We start from the raw sequence: 23,428 nt of genomic DNA, 5'->3' as shown, positions 1-23,428 counted from the left end.
CTAATATTCAGTATAGCTATATATGACCAGTTTTAGTGCCCTTGAGTGACAGTCAAAGGCAGCCACTGAGTTTAACATAGTGAGTAGTGAGCCAGTTTAGCAATTTCTAAGAGTTCATTCTCTCCTACTGAGAAAATGGCGCACAATGCCCGATAAAATAAAAGACCCAGTTGATTCAGCTACTTTTTGAGAGACTTTGAGCAGCAGAACCTGTCCCCCTTCACCCATCCATGCTGACCTAAGCCTCCCGCTCATGTTAAGACAAGATAAACACACTGATTTATTACATCTCAACTCATTTTTAAAAGGCTCCAAACTGTCTTACTGCTTTTATAGTGTGTTGTGAAAAAGCTAACAAAGCATACATGGCATTACAAAGCACATGGAAGCACTGTCAATTTAAATCTGCCTGGCAACAGTCACTGATTAGTCCTAATGCTCTGCATTCAAATGTCCCCCGCTGGGTGTGTGCTGAATAATCTTCACCATCAAAGAAACACCTCTCCAACCCTTGACCTGTGCACCTTACTCAAAATCAATGGCTTATTATTTTTTTAATGATGCGTCCTCTGAGGGGATACCAACTGATTTATGGCGGCGTTTGCATGGAAACACTATGAACTATGGGACACCGGAGGACGCCGCATTCAAATGAAAAATTTGAATACATCCTTAAGGAATGTTTAATGAACACGGTCAAGGCTGCTGGAGGTGTCGTCCTCTCAACATGCAGCACAATATGCAAATACACCCATAATGTGGAGTGAGCATTTGTGGTCTGAGTAAGAAGAATATATATACTGAACATTATAAATGCAATTTTGTGGCCATTTTGTATACCTTAGCCATTTCAATGACAAGAACAGTACAAATTGAGTGTGAAAATTACGCCCTACCTTAATTCCTTTTGTTTGTGCATGTATTTCTGATTGCAGCGAGCTTTGGTAGACGCCCCTCTCAGCTACTTTAAGTGAAAGCAGGTCACAGTGGGACATAGTTATTTATAATCACCATCAAGGTTTGGCATTTGATTGCTTTAGTCCGCCTGTTTACTTGATGGAACAACAATAAAAAAACAGTGTAGATTTCAAACAAAATGTCTGTTACCTTTTACGACAGGGGTCCCCAACTTTTTTTTTTTTCCCGGACCGGTGTTGTCAAATTTTGCACCCTTATAAAATTTTGCTCCCAAAGCTTTTGTGGCGTTGAAAAAAGCCCTCTTTTATATTCAGTTGGACTCTCAAAATTATCCAACGGTGCTAAAAAACTATTTACATCAGGGGTCCCCAAACTACGGCACGCGGGCCGGGCATAGACACAAATAGTGTTATTTATTTCCTGGCTTTTTTCTGTGAAGAACCCAGAGAGGGTTATTTGGTTATTATCTATTTAATTAATAGTATTATTATTATATTATATTATATTATATTATATTTAGGGCTGTCAAACTTATCGCATTAACGGGCGGTAATTAATTTTTTTCATTAATCACGTTAAAAATGTTTACGCAATTAACGCACATGCCCCGCTCAAAGAGATTAAAATGACAGCAGTGTCATGTCCACTTGTTACTTGTGTTTTTTGTCTCCCTCTGCTGGCGCTTGGGTGCGACTGATTTTATGCACCATGAGCATTGTGTAATTATTGACATCAACGATGGCAGGCTACTAGTTTATTTTTTGATTGAAAATTTTACAAATTGTATTAAAACAAAAACATTAAGAGGGGTTTTAATATAAAATTTCTATAACTTGTACTAAAATTTATCTTTTAAGAACTATAAGTCTTTCTATCCATGGATCGCTTTAATAGAATGTTAATGTTAATGCCATCTTGTTGATTTATTGTTATAATAAACAAATGCAGTACTTATGTACAGTATGTTGAATGTATATATCCGTCTTGTGTCTTATCTTTCCATTCCAACAATAATTTACAGAAAAATAAGGTATATTTTAGAGATGTTTGAATTGCGATTAATTACAATTAATTAATTTTTAAGCTGTGATTAACTCGATTAAAAATTTTAATCGTTTGACAGCCCTAATTATATTATATTATATTATATTATATTTATTTTATTTACTTTGGCTCCGTGAAGAATCCAGAAATGGTTATTTGATTGTGGCTTTCTGAAAAACAATACATTTTTACATTTCGGCACTCCTGCAATCGTCACACTTTTTCTGATACAAACTGACCCCGGCCCTTCATCAGAGAAGGGAAGGGTTATGTGGCCCTCACAGGAAAAAGTTTGGTGACCCCTGATTTACATCATAAACATACACGTGCAACACGAAAATGGCATAAATTAATGCTTAACGACACGGCAAAGTTGTTAAGTGAGAGAGCTGCGTGCAGTTGTTGTGTGCAGCTAACATGGCAAACGTAAGTTAATATTCCTTTCTTTAAAGAGAGTTTGTAGTGTGTACTTTGAAAACACAACTCACCCGCTGAAACTCCCGAAATGGGAGAGTGAGAGAAGAAGATGCAAAGTTGGAAATTGTAGCAGTTTTCAGTGTTCTCCTAGCGATGTCAGGATATTCCGAAATGACTTTAATCCAGAACCTGGGTAGAGTTGTTGTCTCAAATGTACGTTTAAGGTCGCCGTGATTTGCGATTTCTACAAGATGATATTCCTGTTGCACAGACATGCTCGAATCTAGAGCTGTCCCGACTAGTCGACATAGTCGACGTCATCGATGACGTAAATCCGTCGACAAGCACAACATCCCGTCGACGGTTAATGAAGGGTTAAAAAAATATATGCGTGGAAAGTTCAGAATATCGGACGCTTGGTATGCAAGCGGGGAAAGCGGCACAAAGCCAAAAAGTGCACCAGAGAGACCAAAATATTGACGTATTTTTAAAGAAACGAAGGAGGGTACACTGTTGTGTCCTGTCTCCTCAATGCCAAGCTTGGCTGCACGTCGGCCGTGAATGATAACAACAGGAGATTGTAAATCAATCTAACTAACTAATGACATGTTTTATTCAAGTTGCTAAGCCTGTCGCGATATGCAATGAGTCCATTTATCGCACGGTAAATAAAAATGAGGGCGGTCATTTTCGAGGCTGCGTTTTATCGCTGCGCGCGCGTGCATGCGTGCTGATGGCATATGAGACTCCAGTCCTTTTCTCACATCAACATGCTGTAGAATTAAAGTTCAGACATACAAAATAAGAAAACACATCTATATTAAACACTATATACGTTAGCATTGCTACATTGAGGTTAATGGGGAAAAAAGACGACCTACATTAGCCAACTATAAAACAGGCAGCCTTCTCCAAAACTTGCGGTTAACAGGTTACACTTCAAACATGAAAAATTGCTGGTTATAAGCATTTGCAGAAGGAAAAAAAAATCCATTACTGACTTGCCTGGCATGGCCAGACTGTTCTCCCTGTATTTTTCAAACACTGAGAGAAAAGTCTGGGACCCAGCCCATTAACGGCCTATCGGGCAGGTACAAAATCAATCGATAAATCAGATTCGTTTATTTGCGTGACGTGTGCTTAACGGGCAACGTCACTCTTGCGCGTAGAAAGTCGTCGCCACAACAACACAGATGGTGAACAGGAGAGCCGAGAATATGTTCCAATCCACGGTAAAATCAGTTTTAAATGACCAAAAACACATCGACACGAGTCACTGACAACAGTCTGTCTCGCGCTAGCCATGTTGAATAAACTCCGCTCTCCTCGTACGTTTACTTCCGCGCGCAAGTCCCTCGTCCTGCCCACGTCGTTTTACTAACGTCACGTCTGCCCGTCGCTGATTGAGCCACTCCGCTGTCTGTTTGCTGTGGCTTGCTCCGCCCTGGAAATTGTATCCGCTGAATGGTGGCCAGACTCAATAGCTGGAACAGCGGTGAGTCTGGTGTACCAGGCAAATTACTGACACCACATGCAATGACAAAAAGTGTTTTTTTTTGGCGGAGTGTAAAGCTTAAATTTGCGGTTTAGCGAACGTACTTCCGGTGAATATTTCAAAATAAAAGCATGACATGTTCATCATATAAATAATGATTTCTGGAGTTAATCCCACATACTTCAGAATTCAGATTCTACACTAAGAATACCTTTAAAATGACACCCTTTATGAAAAGTCTGATTGGCAATGAATAATTATTATAATTATTATAATACTATTATACATAGTAATATACTATAATATTAATGCTAGGCATTTTTTTAGGAATTGTTTTGAATCATGTTGGAAAGGCAAAGTCCGTGTTCTGAATCTGTTTACATTCCATTCTTTTGCACAAGTTAATTCTATCAGCATTTGAACTCATTGTTTATTCGGGATTTATTATTGTTATTTATCTGTTTATTTGTACTTTAATAAAGAATTTAAGTGTTCCAAAATGTTTTTGTGAATTGATAAGCGTCAACAAAAATGTCATTGCTAAATTAGTAAAAAAAAAAAAAAAATTTCAAAAAATTACAAGATTAGTCGACTAATCGTCGGCTGACTAATCGGGACAAAATTAGTCGTTTGGGACAGCCCTACTCGAATCACTCGGTTTATTCACATACGGGTCACGAATCCACTCCTTCGCAGTTCGTGGGTCTTTAGTCATTGGGAAGTAGCATTGATTTTGTTTTCTTTGAGGTTGTAGGCTCATCTTCTGGCTCGTCAGGTTCCCTTTTCCTCGTAAAAAATCTGTCCAAAGACGTCCGTTTTTCAGTCATTTTAGTGTGGGGCTAATTATTTCCGGGAACAAATGTGATAGGCGAGAACCTACGTGATACGTTATTATCGAGGCCAAGCACACATAGATATACAAAACAAGATGTACTGCCAACAGTCCAATCAATGCATTTCTATGACGACCTCCTATCCTGTAGTTGTATATCTAGAGTAGACAGGGATATTGGTGTGTTAAGCGGCACAGGCCAAAGTCAATCGGCCAGAATGCAGTCGTTAATAAATTATTTATTATTTCTGCGCGGCCTGGTACCAAATGCGCCACGGACCGGTACCGGTCCGCTGCGCGGTCGTTGGGGACCCCTGCTTTACGAGGACAGTAATATTGGCTGGCAGCCCTCACAGGCAAAATGAATTTGGCATCTACAGTAGCTCCAACAGTGCCAGCCAATGAGTAAAAGACTGTATGACTGTTAAAAATTGCAATCCATTGCCTGTGAAGTTTAATGCAAGCTCGAGCAAGGCAATAGATTGACCATGAAATGAATTTCAAAAATGTGTATTTCCATCACTTGTAAAATTATACATTAAATGTACAATTCATGCATTTAATATGATGGACATTAAGCATAATATCAAAATGTCAATTAGTAGCACGTTTCTGTCGAGATAAAGTGTTTCCACTATAATGTTAATGAATTAATGCTATCTCTAATAACCCGTTTGGTTCTTATGAGCCGTTTTTCAACCAATATGAATAAAGGAGGTTTCTTGATTAATTATTCTGCAGAACAACACAAGCACCTCTGTGACAAATACAGAGGAATGGAATATTTTAAAAATAGCACGTCCCACCACATGAACCTGCTATATAAATTATTAATTCAAAATGTCAGCTTTGGATTAGTGTATACAATAATTATGGTAATGCCTGCAACATCACAGGGTTTAGCGAGAAATATTTGATTTTGCAAGTCATGCCTGCGAAGCTTTCTGTACTCACAGAGGTGAAGTAGAGGGCAAAGAGCGATTGCGCCCCGCAATGCTGAGTTCAAGAGAGCGCGGAACATCGAGGTGGAATCAACAGCTATTTACGACAACGCACACGTCTGCTCAAGCAAAGAGCGTGAACTTCTGATTCGTCTCCAGAAATGATAAAGCACAAAGCTGCAACACTACCAGAAGAGTTGACGTTACAAAAAGTAGACATCACTTTTTTTTGTGCTAGGTTGTAAAGCTTGTAAGCTGCAGCGACAGTATTATCAGTGGACACGCTACAAAATGTGAAGCAGAGAGATGCAACCATATTTTTTATTTCAGACAAGGAAAAGGAACAAAATTTGTGATACAACCTATTTGTCGGACAGCTAGAAAATGAAAATGCGGTTCTGGTCAGTGAGTAGGGCTATCGATCATTGCCAACAGTCTCTCAAATGTCTTTACTCTTGTCTTTATCACTTGTTTAGTTTTCTTTGTATCTATTGCTACTACAGCCTGAAGGCTGCCCTCTACTGGTGAACTCATAACTCACAGGCAAAGCAGGCACCAATAAGCCCATGTGCTGTGCGCATATGCCCTCTACTAGCAAATGTCTAAAAAACTGAAGGCTGTCCTTCACTGGCGAACTCCTAGCTATAATTCCCCGATGAATGAATCAGCTGAATCTCACCTGATCATCACCTGATACATAGTTTGCTTTGGTCATTTTGAAGAGTTATCTTCAAATTTGTATAACGTATTTTTAAACAAATCTCGGAATTCACCTAGCAGGATCTTTAATATCTTCCACATCAAATCAGACAATTCGAGTGTTGAAAAAAAAATAATAATAACAGAAGTCCAGTCTCTAAATTATAGGACATAGAAACACGTCATCATGATGGAAAGTGTTAGTAGATAAATGCTTTTTTCCTTTGTGTTTTTTCTTTTTACGGCACCCCATTTGGTGCAAGTTTCTCATAAATTGATAACTTTTACAAGCAAAAAAATATGTTTATGACCCAATAATCTATTCTTAGTGTAGAATCTAAATGAAGTAAAGTGTATCACAAACGTGAGAACACCCCTCGCATTTCTGCAGATATTTATATCTTTTCATGGGACAACACTGACAAAATGACATTTTGACTAGGGGTGTCAAACGATTAAAAAATTTAATAGAGTTAATTACAGCTTAAAAATTAATCTTAATTAATTGCAATTCAAACCATCGATAAAATATGCCATATTTTTCTGTAAATTATTGTTGGAATGGAAAGATAAGACACAAGATGGATATATACATTCAACATACGGTACATAAGTACTGTATTTGTTTATTATAACAATAAATCAACAAGATGGCTTTAACATTATTAACATTCTGTTAAAGCCATGGATAGAAAGACATGTAGTTCTTAAAAGATAAATGTTAGTACAAGTTATAGAAATTTTATATTAAAACCCCTCTTAATGTTTTCGTTTTAATAACATTTGTAACATGTTCAATCAAAAAATAAACTAGTAGCTCACCATTGTTGATGTCAATAATTACTTACACAATGCTCATGGGTGCTAAGGCCTATAATATCAGTCGCACCCAAGCGCCAGCAGAGGGCGACAAAACTCCAAAAAACACAATTAACAAGATGACATTTCACTGTGCTCTCATTTTAATCTGTTTGAGCGGGCATGTGCGTTAATTGCGTCATATTTTTAACGTGATTAATTTTAAAAATTAATTACCGCCCGTTAACGCAATAATTTTGACAGCCCTAATTTTGACACAATGAAAAGTAGTCTGTGTGCAGCTTATATAATAGAGTTAATTTATTTTCCACTCAAAATAACTCAAAATATAGCCAATAATAGCTAAACCCCTGGCAACAAAAGTGATTACATCCCTATGAAAAAAACACACATCCCTAAATGTTCAAATTGAGTCCTGCTTGTCATTTTCCCTCCAAAATGTCATGTGACTCGTTACAGGAGTCCTGTCAGCATTGCTGCAGAGATTGAAGAGGTGGGGGGGGGTCAACTCTACATCAAATTGGTGTGCAGGGCTGTCACCCCAGGATGAAGCCTCTTCTGAAGACGGTACACAAGAAAGCCCACCCGTCTCATCAGACCATAGGACATGGTTCCAGTAATCCATGTGCTTTGTTGACATGTCTTCAGCAAACTGTTTGCGGGCTTTTTGACAGCACTCCTGTAACGAGTCACATGACATTTTGGACGGAAAATGACAAGCAGTACTGAATTTGGACATTTAGGGATGTATGTTTTTTCATAGGGGTCTACTCACTTTTATTGCCAGGGGTTTAGATATTAATGGCTATATTTTGAGGGGAAAATGAATGAACTTTATTATATAAACTGCACACAGACTACTTTTCTATGTGTCAAAGTCTCATTTTGTCAGTGTTGTCCCATGAAAAGATATACTTAAATATCTGCAGAAATGCGAGGAGTGTACTCACTTTTGTGATACACTGTATGTGAGATTACCTCCAGAAATCTGAACATGACGGGCTTTTATTTTGAAATGTTCAGCAGAAGTACGTTTGGTAAGCCGCTAACCGTAAGCGCTATACTCAGCAAAAACAAAAAGTGTACTTCACTTTTCGTCATGCATGTGGTGTCAGTACGTAATAGATTTTATTTTCTTTTGTTTGCAAATGCTGTAAACCAGCGGGTTTTCATGTTCATGTTGTGTCACCTTTTAACCGGAATTTTGCTTTGCGGAGAAGACCGCCAATGTTTTATAGCAGGCTAAGTGATTAGTATATCGTCTTTTTTGCATTAGCCTCAATGTAGCAATGCTAACGTTTTACAATGTTTAATATACAGATTCAGAATACTTATTTATGAGCACAACGAAACTTTGTTTGGAGCATCCATACAGCTAAGGTGATAAAGTGTGAAACCCATATCATGTGTTTCCTTATTTTGTATGTCTGAACTTTAAATCTACGGCGTGTTGATGGCCAATAAACATCTGTGAAAGCAACTGGAGTCTCACATGCAATCAACACGCACATGTTCCGAGTGCAAGAAGTACACGCAAACACACGCATGCACAAATTTATGCATGCACGCATGTGGCAATAAATCTCAGCCAGGAAAATTACCGCACTCATTTTTATTTACCATGCGATAATTTGACTTATTGCATTTCGTGACAGGCTTATATATACTGTATAAGTGCTGTGAGGCAATTAAACATGTTCTATTTCTTTACAAGATTTGTCAATTGTAGTGCATGGCTAATCAATTGAATAGTGTAAGAAGAGAAGATTTGAAATCCTATTTATTATTGCATGATGACCATAGTCGCAAATTTTTTTCCAACAGCCATTATTTTGTACGGGATTTTCTTTTTAACGGATATGGCGTACTAAGTGTCGTACGGGAAAACACTCTACAAGCTACGCTACGCTAGCACCACCTCCGCTTGGGTTTTGAATTTTACGGGGAAAAATAACGTCCCATCTATAACGCGCCAAACTAACAGCACAAATATGTCTATACTGATATATTTATTTATGGTGGAAAACACTCAGGTGACTTAAAGTTCCGCTCTGAGACCCCCAATTTGGCCAACTTTCATAATTGTCCGATATGCATGTGTGATACATCATTGGAAAGCTTAAAATCTAAATTTTTGGGGGGAAGAAACATTTTTTTATTTACATTTTTTTTTTTAAGTTTTTTAAACAGCAAAACCCTATCTGGAGGTGAGAGCACGCGAGAGCAGAACTACAGACGCCATGACTTTAACAAGATATTATCGCGTACTGACCTTGATTCAATCCAAAAACTCCATGTAACATGTATCACTGAGTGTCAAAACACAGCTGTGAATGGCCACAGCCAGATTTGGGGGGATTTTATGGGTGAAACATGGTAATATAACAAGGGTCGCGATGCAGAAATCGCAGACATCAAGGAGTGGTCGAGATGTTCTTTTTCATATCTTTACCCTTTTAAACTTTTTTTTTTTTCAATTTTTCTTTGTTTGAATCAATTATTTATCATCTATCGGAGAAAATGCGACAGTAACAAAAAAAATAAAATAAAATAAAATACAATCAAGCGATAGTTATGAGGTAGATATCCAGGACTTTTTTACAGACGCTATTTTTTTCAGTGTGACATAATTTGTTTAAAAGTTAAAAATATGTGAGTGAATAATTTTTTTAAGTCATTTTTTTTTTCAATGAAATATGAGACATCAATTAATGATTCTAAGCTAAAAACGACAGACATTTTGAATAATAAATAAAATGAATTACCTTAGTTTTATGGCTGGGTTGAAACAAAAGCGGTCGCGCAACGTCGGTAAACGGGGGTTTTCAGGGTAAAACGGACAAATTAAAAATAGTTCGGGGGCTTCATGCGCCATGAATCCGCTATGGCAGCAAACAGACATATTGTTCTATCAAACACAACAGTTGTTTTGGCTTAAAATACAGCAGTTTCTTTTAAAGAGGAGTGCAAGAGCAGAAACTGCTTTTTCAGTCTTGCCTGTGTTTTCCGCCATATATACAGTATATATTTTAAATATACATCCACACACAAGGTGGGCCGCCCAGCGAAGAAAAGCCAGGGCCATTTTTTGGTTACAGCCCACCCCAGTCTACACCTAATTCATCCAACACCCGGCAAATCCCCAACTGATTCCCCCCTGAGGACCACCGTGGCTTCATACACTCATACAGACTTCTACACAATGGCGGCGAGTTGTGTCAGAAAAATAAACAACATAATTGCCATGCCAGTGTAGGCGTCATGACGGCTGTCAACTGGGAGCTAATAAACACCTTGTCAATGCAGGAGGTGTCAACTCTACACCCGGGATGACGCCATCTCCAAGAAACTCACAAGCACGACAAGCCGACACGAGTCTGCTAATACCATTGGCCATTTGGCTGTGTCACCAGGGGGCAAGCCCGAGATCTGTCACTTTAAACTCCTATCAAACATGGCTTTGCCTCCATGTGTGACTGAATAACAGGAGGTACAATCGCGGCCTCTGCATAGGCGTGCTTTTTTCAGGCACTGATCAACAGGTGGTAATTTGATAAGAGGATGTCGGTGGAGGCATATGAGGTACAGAGGATAAGGAGGATCGTTAGATTCTTCCCTCCTTCTGAGGGTCAGTGATGCGAATCCTATTGATGACCGGCTGCCAAGGTCGCCATCCGCACATTTGTTTAATGCATGCTGAGGGTACGCGGACTACAAAGCGGATCAAACGTCTAAAGCCAGCCCAGGAGATGGCCGCGATTGATCCGCAACCTTTAGCCGGGGGTGGCAAAATCTGCTTCTCCTGGACCATGTAAGCTAGAGGTGGGGACAGTAACCCAAATAATTGCAAAGTTTTGGTACTTTAGAGGAATTACCCAAAGTAAAAGTTAAAAACAAAACAAAAAATGGAGTCAGTGAGTAACTTATTTTGTAAATCAGAGCTTGAACAAAAATATGAAGTAGGAATATCATATATCAGATAGTGACCAAACATACCATTTAAACCAAATGCATGAATTACATTTTTAGAAAATTACTTAAATTGAGGCAAAGTTGGCCCAAATATACTTTATCTATATATATTTTTTTATTATTCATATTGAAACTTTTTGTAAGCTGAAATGTTGACCCTTTTACATTTCCTGCACGAGTCATGTAAAAATGGCAGGTTTTTATTGGGGTAATTGAGTCCAATTTGGCTCATTGTTAAATTGGATTGGTGACACAGAAAAAATTGTAACTGTGTGAGTAACACACCCTCTTCCATAACTAAAATGAATCAATTGCCCCCCAAAAATAGTCAATAAATACAGACATAAGAATAATTTAGGTCATTCTAATGGAGTAGAGGTATAATTTATTTTTTAAACGCTCAAGAAAACTATGCTGCATCAAAAAAACTCCAGCAGTACTTACAGCATTCAGTCAATGCTTAAACGTGTTTTTTATGTATTTAATTACATTTCTCCACAAGCTAAACTTTTCTCAGTGCCTGAATTTATCGTGCATAACTCCAATTAAGTTGTGGTTTAGTTGTTTTTTAACAGGTCCGATGAAAGTATGGGCCACAGCATGTTTTAAGTACAATTTGGTGGACTCTGCAGATCAGTTCAAAACTCAAGTCTTAAAAATAAACAGTTGTCGGCAGCTACTATCGATAACCTAGCATCAAGCACTATTTTGTGCAACCCATGTTACAAAGACTATACAGTATACAGGCTATAAATGGCTATGTTGGTTTCTCCAGACTTTTTTTTGGCACAGATCCAAGGCCACGTCGTAAAATGAATAACTTGCATTGCTGTTATCGTTGTTTTTAGCATTAGCATCCCTAGCAAACGAGTAGAGGAACTTGACCACTTCAGTAAGTGCGCGTCCTCAGGGGTACGTTATGTGAGTTCGTCAGATGCTACGATTTTGGCATTCACCATCTGAAGGTGGCTTGCAGCTTACGTTTTCGCACGTGAAAAAAAAAAAATGTACGGCAGTCCTAACTACTGTCCTCCGCTTTGTATTGTCTGAAATGGCTTCCGATACAAAAAAAGCTTGACGGTGCCGTTGATTAGATTTGTTTTTAGCTCCTGGGAGCATTCCAGCACTGCAGCTGGTGCTGACTTTGCTTTTCTCGTGATATTAAAGGTTCAAGTCAACACCATGGTGTTTTCGTAATCCAACTTTACAAGATGCCACACCCTTTCTCGCGATCTTTCGTTGATTGTTTTGGGTGAGGCATATCGGACATCACACCTCGCCGTTTTCCGCCTCCCTTCGCTTCTCCTTCCCGGGCCGTCATCATCTCCATCCCGGAGGCTATTTATAACCTAACAGCACTTTATGAATGTCCGCAGGCGCTGCATTACACAGCCTTGTGATACTCTGCTGCATCTGTGTTGTCCTCAAACATGGGCAGGACTGCAACGATATGGGCAAGGGGTGGGTTTGATGGCTGCTGTCAAGAGACCAAGTTTCATCATCTTGTATAGTTGACTTAATGCGAAATCCCAATTGTTTTTTTGGGGGGGCTCCTTGGCATTGGTTCATCAAATGCAGGATGCAGCCCATTGAACAGATAAGCCATCTTTGCAGATGAGGCTGCCAATGTTATCACAGCGGCGAAGATTAATACAGGGCTTCCATAAAGGGGCTGCAATCACATTCACGGGACAATTACAATGTGATTAATGGATAATCCCTTATGCACACACTCACTGATACACACCTATGTAACCACACAATAAAGCAGTCACAGAATGCGCAAGATTGCTGATCATGTTCAGATTTGTTTTTTCTTTTTTTTTTTTTTTTTTTTTTTTTTTTGTTACCTGCAGAGGACGCGCCTCAACCGCATCACTGGCACTTTAAACGAACCTCAATGTTTTTGGGGCAAAAATAAAAGTCACTGGATCTTGACCCATGAATATATAAAGGACGCGCGTGGCATAACTCACCTGCTGTTGTCCTCAGCGCCACTGTTTCCGAGCATCCTTTCGCATTTCCACCCGCGCGACAGCAACTCTGAACAAGCTCCACGGAGGCACACGCGCGCGCGCACAACCTTCAAGTCCGACACCTTCACGTGTGGGAGGGAAAAATATTGAACGTCCACTCCCGTAGTAATAAAAAAGAGAGGAAACCAAAGAGGAGACAGCGAGCATCCGTTTTCCACGACTCCCAGACGGTGAGTGCGCGCACCGAACGCTCCGTCCCGCAATGAGGAGGAATGCAAATGGAAGGTGGAATGGATGGAAGGACTGAAGGGAGGGAGGGAGAGAGTGGAAGGGAGGGAGGGGGGATCCACTCCCACGCGGTGCACATACACACACTTCCAGCAGAGCATCACTCTTTTTTCTTGGATTCTATTTTTTTTTTTTTTTTGGAGGGGGGGGGGGGCACTTTTTGGAAATGTTTGTGCACAATATGCAACTCACCCCTACCCGTTACACTCAAGAATTCCCCACGCTTGAAAGAGACAACTATCCGCTGTCACGTTGATGGGCAAATAAAGCAATGAAATCCGATTAAAGTGTGAGGGAAATATGAGCAGGAGGAAGGATGTTGTTCCACTACTAGCGGCCTGAGGGCGCTGTGGACTTCGCAGAGCGCGCCTTGATCTGGCTGAAGGGTCACTGTCTTTTGAATGGCAAGAGAGAAAGTAGATTTGATGCAATTTGCCCTTAACGTCAAGTAAGCGTTGACTCCATTATAATTATGAAACATCATTCATTCTGTTAGGACTTGAACTTTGATTTTATGAACGAATGATATGAGACAATATTACTGGTATGATATAAATTTCATAAGCGGATTTTAAGGGGGTGGCAGCCCCCTCCCCCTGGTGGCCGAAAAGTGTCATTGCATGTAATTGACTTTCCTATTTATATATATAAAAGTTGTAAAGCCATAAAACTGCAACAAAAATGAAAATGAGTCAAAATTATTTTCCGAGCACCTTAGACCAGGGGTGTCCAAACTTTTTGCAATGGGGGCAGATTTGGAGTGGTAAAAATGTGGGGGGCCGACCTTGACTGACGTCCATTATGTAGAACAATATATTTAAGCAAATTTTAGCCATTCTGTGTGTCACATTTGATCTTTTTTTTTTTTTTTTTAATGAATAATTTCAACAATCTTGCAACTAGCCTTTGTGGCGCTGTCTTTCATCTCTCGGGCTCTTGCGAAATACTGCTGCTGTAAAATTAAATTAACTTCAAGTTGCTTCATTTTCTCGCTACGTATCTCCCCTGTAATCTTGTCGTACATGTCAGCGTGTCTTGTTTGGTAATATCGCCTCACATTGAACTCTTTAAAAACAGCGACTGTCTCTTTGCAAATGAGGCAGACACAGTTGTTGCGTATTTTACTGAAGAAATATTCCAATTTCCACCTATCCTTGAAGCGTCGGCCGTCGCAGTCAACTTTCTTTTTTTTTTGTTGATTTTCGCCAATGTAGAAAATTGAGAGTAAAGGGTCACACGGCGTAATGTTGCTTAGAGTACTGCTGCCTTTTAGTGGGTAAATGAGGAGCAGCATATAGTGTGGAGGCAACTTCATATGCTGGTAGCAGTAATGCTGATCAATTTATTAGGTCTGTGTGCGGGCCAGACGTTATTGATTTTATGACAGAGGCTGGGGGCTAGATGAAATTTGACCGCGGGCCGCATTTGGCCCCCGGGCCGGACTTGGTCTGCCTTAGACAGTCATTTTCTTTGCATATAATTTAAAAAAATGTATATATACAGGGGTGCACATAAGTGGTCCGCATGCGCGCATGCGTACTGGACGTAGACAAACGCGCTGGCCCTCTACGGCTTCCATACGCTTTTGCGTACCGATGGCTGACCACTGTATTTGCGGCGGACAGGAGAAAATCACTTCTCAAAATGTCAAAGAGGCAGGCCCCGCCGAGTAATTATTTCCGTGTTCCCCTAGCCAGGTACTCCAGACTCACCGCTGTTCCAGCTATTGAGTCTGGCCACCATTAAGCGGATAAAATTTCCAGGGCGGAGCAAGCCACAGCAAACCCAATCAGCGACGGACGGGACGAGGGACTTGCGCGCGGAAGTAAACATACGAGGAGAGCGGAGTTTATTCAACATGGCAAGCGTGAGACAGACTGTTGTCAATGACTTGTGTCGATGTGTTTTTGGTAATTTAAAACTGATTTTACCGTGGATTGGAACATATTCTCGGCTCTCCTGTTTGCCATCTGTGTTATGGTGGAGGCGACTTCCGATGCGGAAGAGTGAAGTTGCTCGTTAAGAACACGTCAAATAAACGAATCTGATTTGTCGATTGATTTTGTACTTGCTCGAGAAGCCGTTAATGGGCTGGTAGACTATACTCTCAGTGTTTGGAAAAACACAGGGAGAACAGTCTGGCCGTGCCAGGCAAGTGTTCCCCCACCCCCGACAAAAGACAGACGACAGAAACGTCACCGGAGCTACCGAAAAAAAGGACTTTTGCTGAAAAGTGGCTGCAGGATGTACCATGGCTAGAAGCAAATGATGCTCGCACGGAAATGTGGTACAAAATTTGCCGTGAGAATCCCGAGTGTCACTGATAAAAGCAGCGCATTTTATGTAGAGTTAAAGAATTTCAGCCATCCAAACTTTGAAAAGCACGAAAAAACCAGCATGTGGCAATTAAGCAAACTATCGATGTCAGACAGCACCCCACTCGCCCTATGGACAAGTGGCGGAATAAAATTAATGAAGACCAGCGCCATGCACTGACAAACGTGTTTTTGCTCTCATTTCACAAAGCTAAACATGCACGTTCAATGAGCTCTTATGAGGAGGACATCCCACTTTTACAAGGGCTTGGAGTTAATGTGGGAGCCGCATAATGCCCTTTATTTTGAAATAGCACTTTTATGTTTATTTCTTTACATTTCACTTCAAAGTAATGGCAATTTTGTTGTGCCAGTTGATGATAATCAAGCATTAATTGTTAATATAATTAATTAAAGGTAATTGGTTCTAAGTAAAGCTTGTCATAATTTTATCGGATCAAGCGGGTCGGCTCTCAAGCTCAATGAGGACCAAGTCACTTCTCCAGGTCCTCCTCTGAGAACCTAGGCAAAAAAAATATATGCACCCCTGTATATATATATATATATATATATATATATATATATATATATATATATATATATATTTTTTTTTTTTTATTTTTTTTTAATTGAAACAACTTTTTAGCGAATTGAATAATTTAGACACAAATGTCCTAATCATAATATGGCCCAAACACAAAAAGGATTGCTTCAATCAAAGAAAACTTTTTTAACGAAAAATTAAGTGTTCAAATTCAAACTTTTCAATCTCAAATATTTTTTCACATTCAACAACTTTTTTCTATGATTGAAAATTTTCTTTTTTTGTTTGAAGTGATTTTTCTTTTTGAAAATCTATATTTTTTTGAAGCAACTTATTTTTATTTATTTATTTATTTTTTTGATTGAATAATAAAGACACAAATCTACCTCCATATGACTCCGCCCAGGGGATACAATTTTTCACTGAGGTAACTACATTGGTACGACACCGGCGGGCGTACCAAATTCAATGGATGACGATCTTGGCGAATAGTATTGCCAAAGTAGCCTGATTTAGAATTCCCCTCAAGAATGATGGGAAACAAAAAACGCTAATTGTCAACTTATTGTTATACAGTAAATATTCTTGCAAGTTAATTCTATTGCTGACACTCCATTTTGGGGTCATCAACATGTTCTGTCCCCGCTGCCCCAAAAGTCAAACTCTGCCTATGGATATAACTCGAAATTGAAGAAACGAATAAAAGTGACTTATGAGAAAGAGACTATGAGATCAATTAATCTTAGTCTTTTATACGCAGGGGTGAGTAGAGTAGCCAAAAATGTTATTCAAATAAGAGTAGCGTTAGTTCAAAATAATATAACTAAAGTAAGAGTAAAAAATATACTCAAGTACAAGTATAAAAGTATCCAGTGAAAACATTGCAACTGCTTTTTTTTTCTTCTTTTTTTTTTAACAATTGTATTTCTTTTCCTCTCAGCACAAACGTATATATATATGAACTGTTGCTATAATGATACTGTACAATAACCCATTACATAACCACATTAAGACAAAGAAATTTCTTTTAAAAAATCGTTAAAGAGAGGGGAAAGGAACAGTAATAAGCATTATTTGTCCAAAGAGCATGAGTTCCCTGCCCTCTAGTGGAGAAAATAGTTCCTAGTTTGAGTAGTGAATACTGTAGTTCCTTCATAGTTACTATTATGATAATAAAAGGATCATATCTCCAGTTTTCCATGGTTAATCGGTGCCAAATAAAAACTGGTATAGTTTTAAATCCACGATTTCGATTCATGTTGAGGGGAGCGCTCTAAGTCAAATACTTCATTTGTTACAGTGATTTAAAGACGAGTGATTGAACAGGCTTGTGTGATCATAGAACGGCCAGCTTGCATCTGATTGCAACAATAATCACATGACATCATTACACCAATGTCTCATTGGTGAAATTAGTAGTGCGACCAAAAAAAAAAAAAAAAAAAATCTAATATGTAGAATAAAGAGGAACTCGGTAACGACTCTTGTGGAGACCAAACTAGCGGAGTAAGAGTAGCATTTTTTTTTCACAAATCTACCATGTAGAAGTAAAAAGTATGGCTTAGTAAAACTACTCGTAGAAGTACATTTTTCTGAAAAATTTACTCAAGTAAATGTATAGGAGTACATGTAATGTGTTACTACCCACCTATGTTTATATGATGATAAATTTATACATTTTAATTCATAATTGACGGTTTACATGCTGCTGTTTGAGCCGTTATCACACCGGGAGTTGCTGGGTGTTAAGTGTGTTAGCATTGAGGCAGAGAGAATTTTATTTTTCGGCAAAAGACACTATCACTGCTATTTTGTGTGAAAATGTGTTGAAAAGAACACTGGACAATGTTGCGAAAGTGGGTAGAATGCAGAATATAAAATAGTACTTCTACGCTCCTTCTTGACAAAAAATAGGCCTATATGCTATGATTCCAACCCCCAGTAACTCCTACAATGCACCGCGCTAGCTTTCTCTCACATCATCATCCTACTGTTCAATTTGTTTTCTATTTGAGAGACCGATTTCTTTGTCTGAAGTGGATGACGCAACCAGATGAAAATATAAAACATTAATATTTATTCATCTTCCGAGTCGCTTATCCTCACTAGGGTTGCAACACTGCTTTAATGCATCTCCCATGTGCACCTACAGTAACATCTGATTTTTTTTTTTTTTTTTTGCGAGTCCAAGCCAGAATAGGTTTTAGGCATGAGTTGTACAGTGTGAAACTTTACATTTTGCATACTGTAGATATCCTATTTCTAATGTAGTGACTTGTAGCCAAGATGCTGTTGTGATAACTAGAAAAATGTTATCAAAATATTTATGTGATTCAGACTTTTGTATTGTGAATAGGGCTGCAGCTATCGATTATTTTAGTAGTCGATTAATCTATGAACTAGTTAGTTTGAATAATCAGATAGGGAACATGAAAAATTAAAATACATGAGCTGAGCCTCAAACGGTATGAAATAAACGAGGATCTATGCACAACAAAACAATTGGCTACCTTCCATAGCAAAAGTCCGCTAGCTTAAATGCTATAAGATGCTAACTTTTTTTTTAGGGCTGTCAAAATTATCGCGTTAACAAGCGGTAATTAATTTTTTTAATTAATCCCGTTAAAATATTTGACGCAATTAACGCACAAGTGCCCCGCTCAAACAGATTAAAATGACAGCATAGTGAAAGGTGTACTTGTTGTGTTTTTCGGAGTTTTGCCGCCCTCTGCTGGCGCTTGGGTGCGACTGATTTTATAGGCTTCAGCACCCATGAGCATTGAGTAAGTAATTGTTGACATCAACAATGGTGGGCTACTAGTTTATTTTTTGATTGAAAATTTTACACATTTTATTAAAACGAAAACATGAAGAGGGGTTTTAATATAAAATTTCTATAACCTGTACTAAAATGTATCTTTTAAGAACTTGAAGTCTTTCTATCCATGGATCGCTTTCACAGAATGTTAATAATGGTAATGCCATCTTGTTGATTTATTGTTATAATAAAGAAATACAGTACTTATGTACCGTATGTTGAATGTATATTGTATATCCATCTTGTGTCTTATCTTTCCGTTCCAACAATAATTTACAGAAAAATATGGCATAGAGATGGTTTGAATTGCGATTAATTGTGATTAATTACGATTAATTAATTTTTAAGCTGTAATTAACTCAATTCAAAATTTTAATTGTTTGACACCCCTAGTTTTTTTTATACAATGCTCCTAACAAATGGTTCAGACACATATTTCCACAAAAAAACCAGCCAAATATACCTATAAACTAAATTACGAATGCATTAAAAAACATTAGCACACCCAAAAACCTACCTTACGATAGTCTTAACAGTGCGCAGTTGGATTCAGCCGTGTGAAATGAGGCAGACCAGGGGACAGTATATCCACCCTAATCAATAAAACTAAATGCAAACACTTTCAAAATAAACCTGTACAACGCCACTTTACTTAAACGAATACTCGAAGCAACAAAATTTAATTTGAATATTTTTTTCTTCTCGAATACTCGAGTTAATTGATTAATCGTTGCAACACTAATTGTGAATTTTATATATTTGATTCAGTTTGATTGATTCAGTTATTCCCCAAAAGGAATGTACACCATATTGCTAAGAAAGTAGTTTAACACCTAATAAGCCGTTGTCCCAAGACTTGCTCAACATTTACCTCATTCACTGCCCTTGACGGCAAGAGACGTCCAATCCATTTTGACTTTACCATCTCTTACCATCAATGGCGGCCTATGATTGAAGCCAACCCAATTCTGCCAACCTATGCACTGACCTACCAACAGTCCAAAAGAGAGGCGTTTCTTCCTAACTTCATTCCTACCTTCCTAACTACAATAGTGGATCAATCACACCCACTTTCCTCCCTCGCAATCAATGCAACGCGACCCGTTTGTAATCACGGCGCATGCTGTGTGAGGATTAGCAGAGGTTGGTGGGAGGACAACAAATTGGAGCCATTCCTTGGCTCTTCGTTAACACCGGGAAGCCTACACTCGGGCTTCCGCGGCCCTATTTTGGAATGATTAGTCGGAAGCAGGCCCAGCCAGGGTTGAGGCTTGTGTGAGTTGAACAGGAAACACAAGAAATCAAGTCCTCATTACAGTCGGGAAGTGTGTTACAAGTCAGAGGAGTTCCCTTTGAAAGTAACACAAGTAGTTGGTGAGATATTTGGAGACGAGATAAAAGCAGTCACTAATTAGATTGAACGAGTCATAGTCTCCATTTTGACTTTTTCTATGTGTGTGGAAGAACACAGAAGACTTTGTTACTATAATAAAGTCACCTTTTTGAAAACAGATATCTGTACTCTTTAGTAAAGATGCCGATCGATCCGGGCCGATTTAATCAATTTTTACTTAATTTTTATGACCGTAACGTCTTGCTACATTACCGTGGGAAGGAGTGAAATTTATATTAGTGTTCCATACAATCACTGTGCGGTAATTGTTTTGTTGCCACGAGAGGGCCTAATATCTTGCATGTCTTTGCTTCAATTCAGTCGGATAATACTTGTTTAGCGTAAGCTCACATTTGACTCACATTCAAACTGTTCGAGCATTTTAGGTTTTAAGATGCAAAAAATGAAAGACTTAGAGGCCTGATATAATCTAGCAGTTCTCTTGTCCAGAAAATTAAACTCCTTAAACGTTGCGATTTTCTTTTTGAATAGCAAAATGCTGCTGCATTTAAATTTTTGTTAAATGAAATTAGAATTCCATAGCTGGCATATAAGGCACGTTGGACTATAAACTGTACCCATCAGATTGTACAAAGAGAAAAAATGTTTTCTTCATATATAAACCACAATGGATTATAAAAACCAGAGTTGTCCAATATTCTCGTGCAGCCGACAATATATAATTAGGGCTGTCAAACGATTAATATTTTTAATTGAGTTAATCACAGCTTAAAAATTAATTAATCATAATTAATCGCAATTCAAACCATTAATAAAATATGCCATATTTTTCTGTAAATTATTGTTGGAATGGAAAGAGAAGACACAAGACGGATATATACATATATATATATACATATATATATATATATATATATATATATAGTATATACAGTATGTATATAATATACTGTACATAAGTACTGTATTTGTTTATTATAACAATAAATCAACAAGATGGCATTAACATTATTAACATTCTGTTAAAGTGATCCATGGATCGAAAGACTTGTAGTTCTTAAAAGATAAATGTTAGTACAAGTTATAGAAATTTTATATTAAAACCCCTCTTAATGTTTTCGTTTTAATAAAGTTTGTTCTGTCATTTAATCTGTTTGAGCGGGGCATGTGCGTTAAATGCATCAAATATTTTAATGTGATTAATTAAAAAAATTAATCACCGCCCATTAACGCAATTATTATATATAGGGCTGACAAAATTTATAATTTTCCATAGGTTTTAGTGACTGTGCCCCCCAGATCTGGAACTCCCTACCCTTCGATTTACGAAATATATCTACCCTCTCACTTTTCAAATCCAGACTCCAAACACACCTGTGTACTCTTTCTTACCCACCATGATCCTTATCTCTGTTTTATGTTAACCTCTTAAATTTTAATTTACTTTTAATTTTACTTTTGTTTTGTTATTGTTGTTGAGGTATTGCGTTCCCATCTTCCTTGTGAAGCGTCTTTACATGTGTTGAAAAGCACTCTAGAAATAAAATGTATTGTTATTATTATTATTATTATTATCAAAATCAGCCGATAAAAGCATTTAAGATGATATCGGATAATATCGACATCGGTTTTTCATTATCGGCTTTGGGCCAAAATGCATATGGCAGTTCTGTAATGTCCATATATTGCCTGCCTGTGTCTCCGTTTTTTGTTGCCCCCCTGCTGGAGCTTGGGTGTAATTAGTTTTGATAAGTTCCAGCACTTTCTGCTAATGTAACCATGTCAACGCGAGCTCATTGCGACTCGAGAGAGCTAAATGGACAGCTAACATCTGCAGCCAATATGCCATAGCAGTTCTTGCCATCTCACCATGTTGTTTGTGCCTTATACAAGCGTCGCTTGTCAGGTATATTCTTCCTTTGTTTTAAATTCATGAGCATTGTGTAGTGTATTGGAGACGTGTATATTTTGTTTTGTTTGCATTTGTGGTAAAATGTGGTGACATTATTTCATTGCTTGAAAGCTGTATTACCAGTTGCTATTCAAATTGGCACGTGGTGTTGAAACAATGTTTTGTCGTTTTTAGTTTTATGAAAAAAAGAATTATTGTCAAGAGAAAGATGAGCTCAGTAAAGCCAATTCACCTATACTCCAGTGTCTGACTTTGTTCACTCTCTGTCTATTTGTGTACACACACATTGAGGTCAGAATAAGTCCCTTATTGGCACTTTACACTTGCACTTGATCAAAAAAAAACAAAACAAAACTGATGTTTGCACGATTTTGACTGCAACAATAAATATAGTGGTGCAATTTAAGCCCTTTTTCTATAGAAGTTGTTCTCTTATTTTTCACAGAATGTTTATTTGGGAAACCTTGAAGTTGTCACATTTAACATTAGTAACGTGGTGCATCACAATCCAATTAGCCTTAATATCTAAGTCCACGACCGCATATATTGGTATCGGTTAGATATCAGTATCTGACTTTTGGAGTTGGACAACATCGGTTATCCATTTTAAAAAGTCATCATCGGACAACAATAAAAACGTGGCCCACATTGCACTGTGGCATATTTACACCTAAAGCTATTAGCTTAAGAAAATACAAATGAATAACATGACCAATTGCAGCATTTTCCAAATGTTTCAATACAACGCCACATAACTTAAATGACATCCTTTGCCGTTGTATTGGGCCTTTGACATGAAAAATATCCAGTGTAATGATAAGACATTTACAACCAGCTTTGAAAGGTTCCAAACAACTTCATATTTTTCCATGAGTGGAGTCATCTTCACTGTCACGTGCTAATAGAAAAATAAACGAAACAAAAACACGTCTCAGCCACAGCTATCTAACACACCTGTCTAGTCCATATGTCAGTTAGGTTCTCCTTCACACTGCACAACAGAGAATTGTACCACTAAAGTGTTTGTCTTGCAGTGTTAAACTGCAGCGTCTGTGCATCCGCAAGCGTTTTTCTTTTCCTTTTT

The 23,428-nt window shown here is 38.2% G+C and overlaps 1 protein-coding gene across 4 annotated transcripts in view; it reads right to left on the bottom strand.

Moving 5' to 3' along the window:
- lingo1a (leucine rich repeat and Ig domain containing 1a) overlaps window positions 1–23,428 on the bottom strand; it is a 256,772-nt gene that overhangs the window by 46,386 nt on the left and 186,958 nt on the right. The window contains exon 1 of one of the 4 annotated variants that reach the window (XM_057837395.1): window positions 13,114–13,260. The exons of 2 other annotated variants lie outside the window; for them this stretch is intronic. The gene's annotated coding sequence lies outside the window, so the exon portion shown is untranslated. Of the gene's footprint in view, window positions 1–12,987; window positions 13,091–13,113; window positions 13,261–23,428 lie in introns of those variants that run through there. One more of the 4 variants, XM_057837397.1, reaches the window with a different exon arrangement.

The sequence above is a fragment of the Corythoichthys intestinalis genome, chromosome 5 (assembly GCF_030265065.1).
Source record: "Corythoichthys intestinalis isolate RoL2023-P3 chromosome 5, ASM3026506v1, whole genome shotgun sequence".
Classification (NCBI taxonomy): Eukaryota; Metazoa; Chordata; class Actinopteri; order Syngnathiformes; family Syngnathidae; genus Corythoichthys; species Corythoichthys intestinalis.
This window is presented reverse-complemented; position numbering and strand designations above follow the sequence as displayed.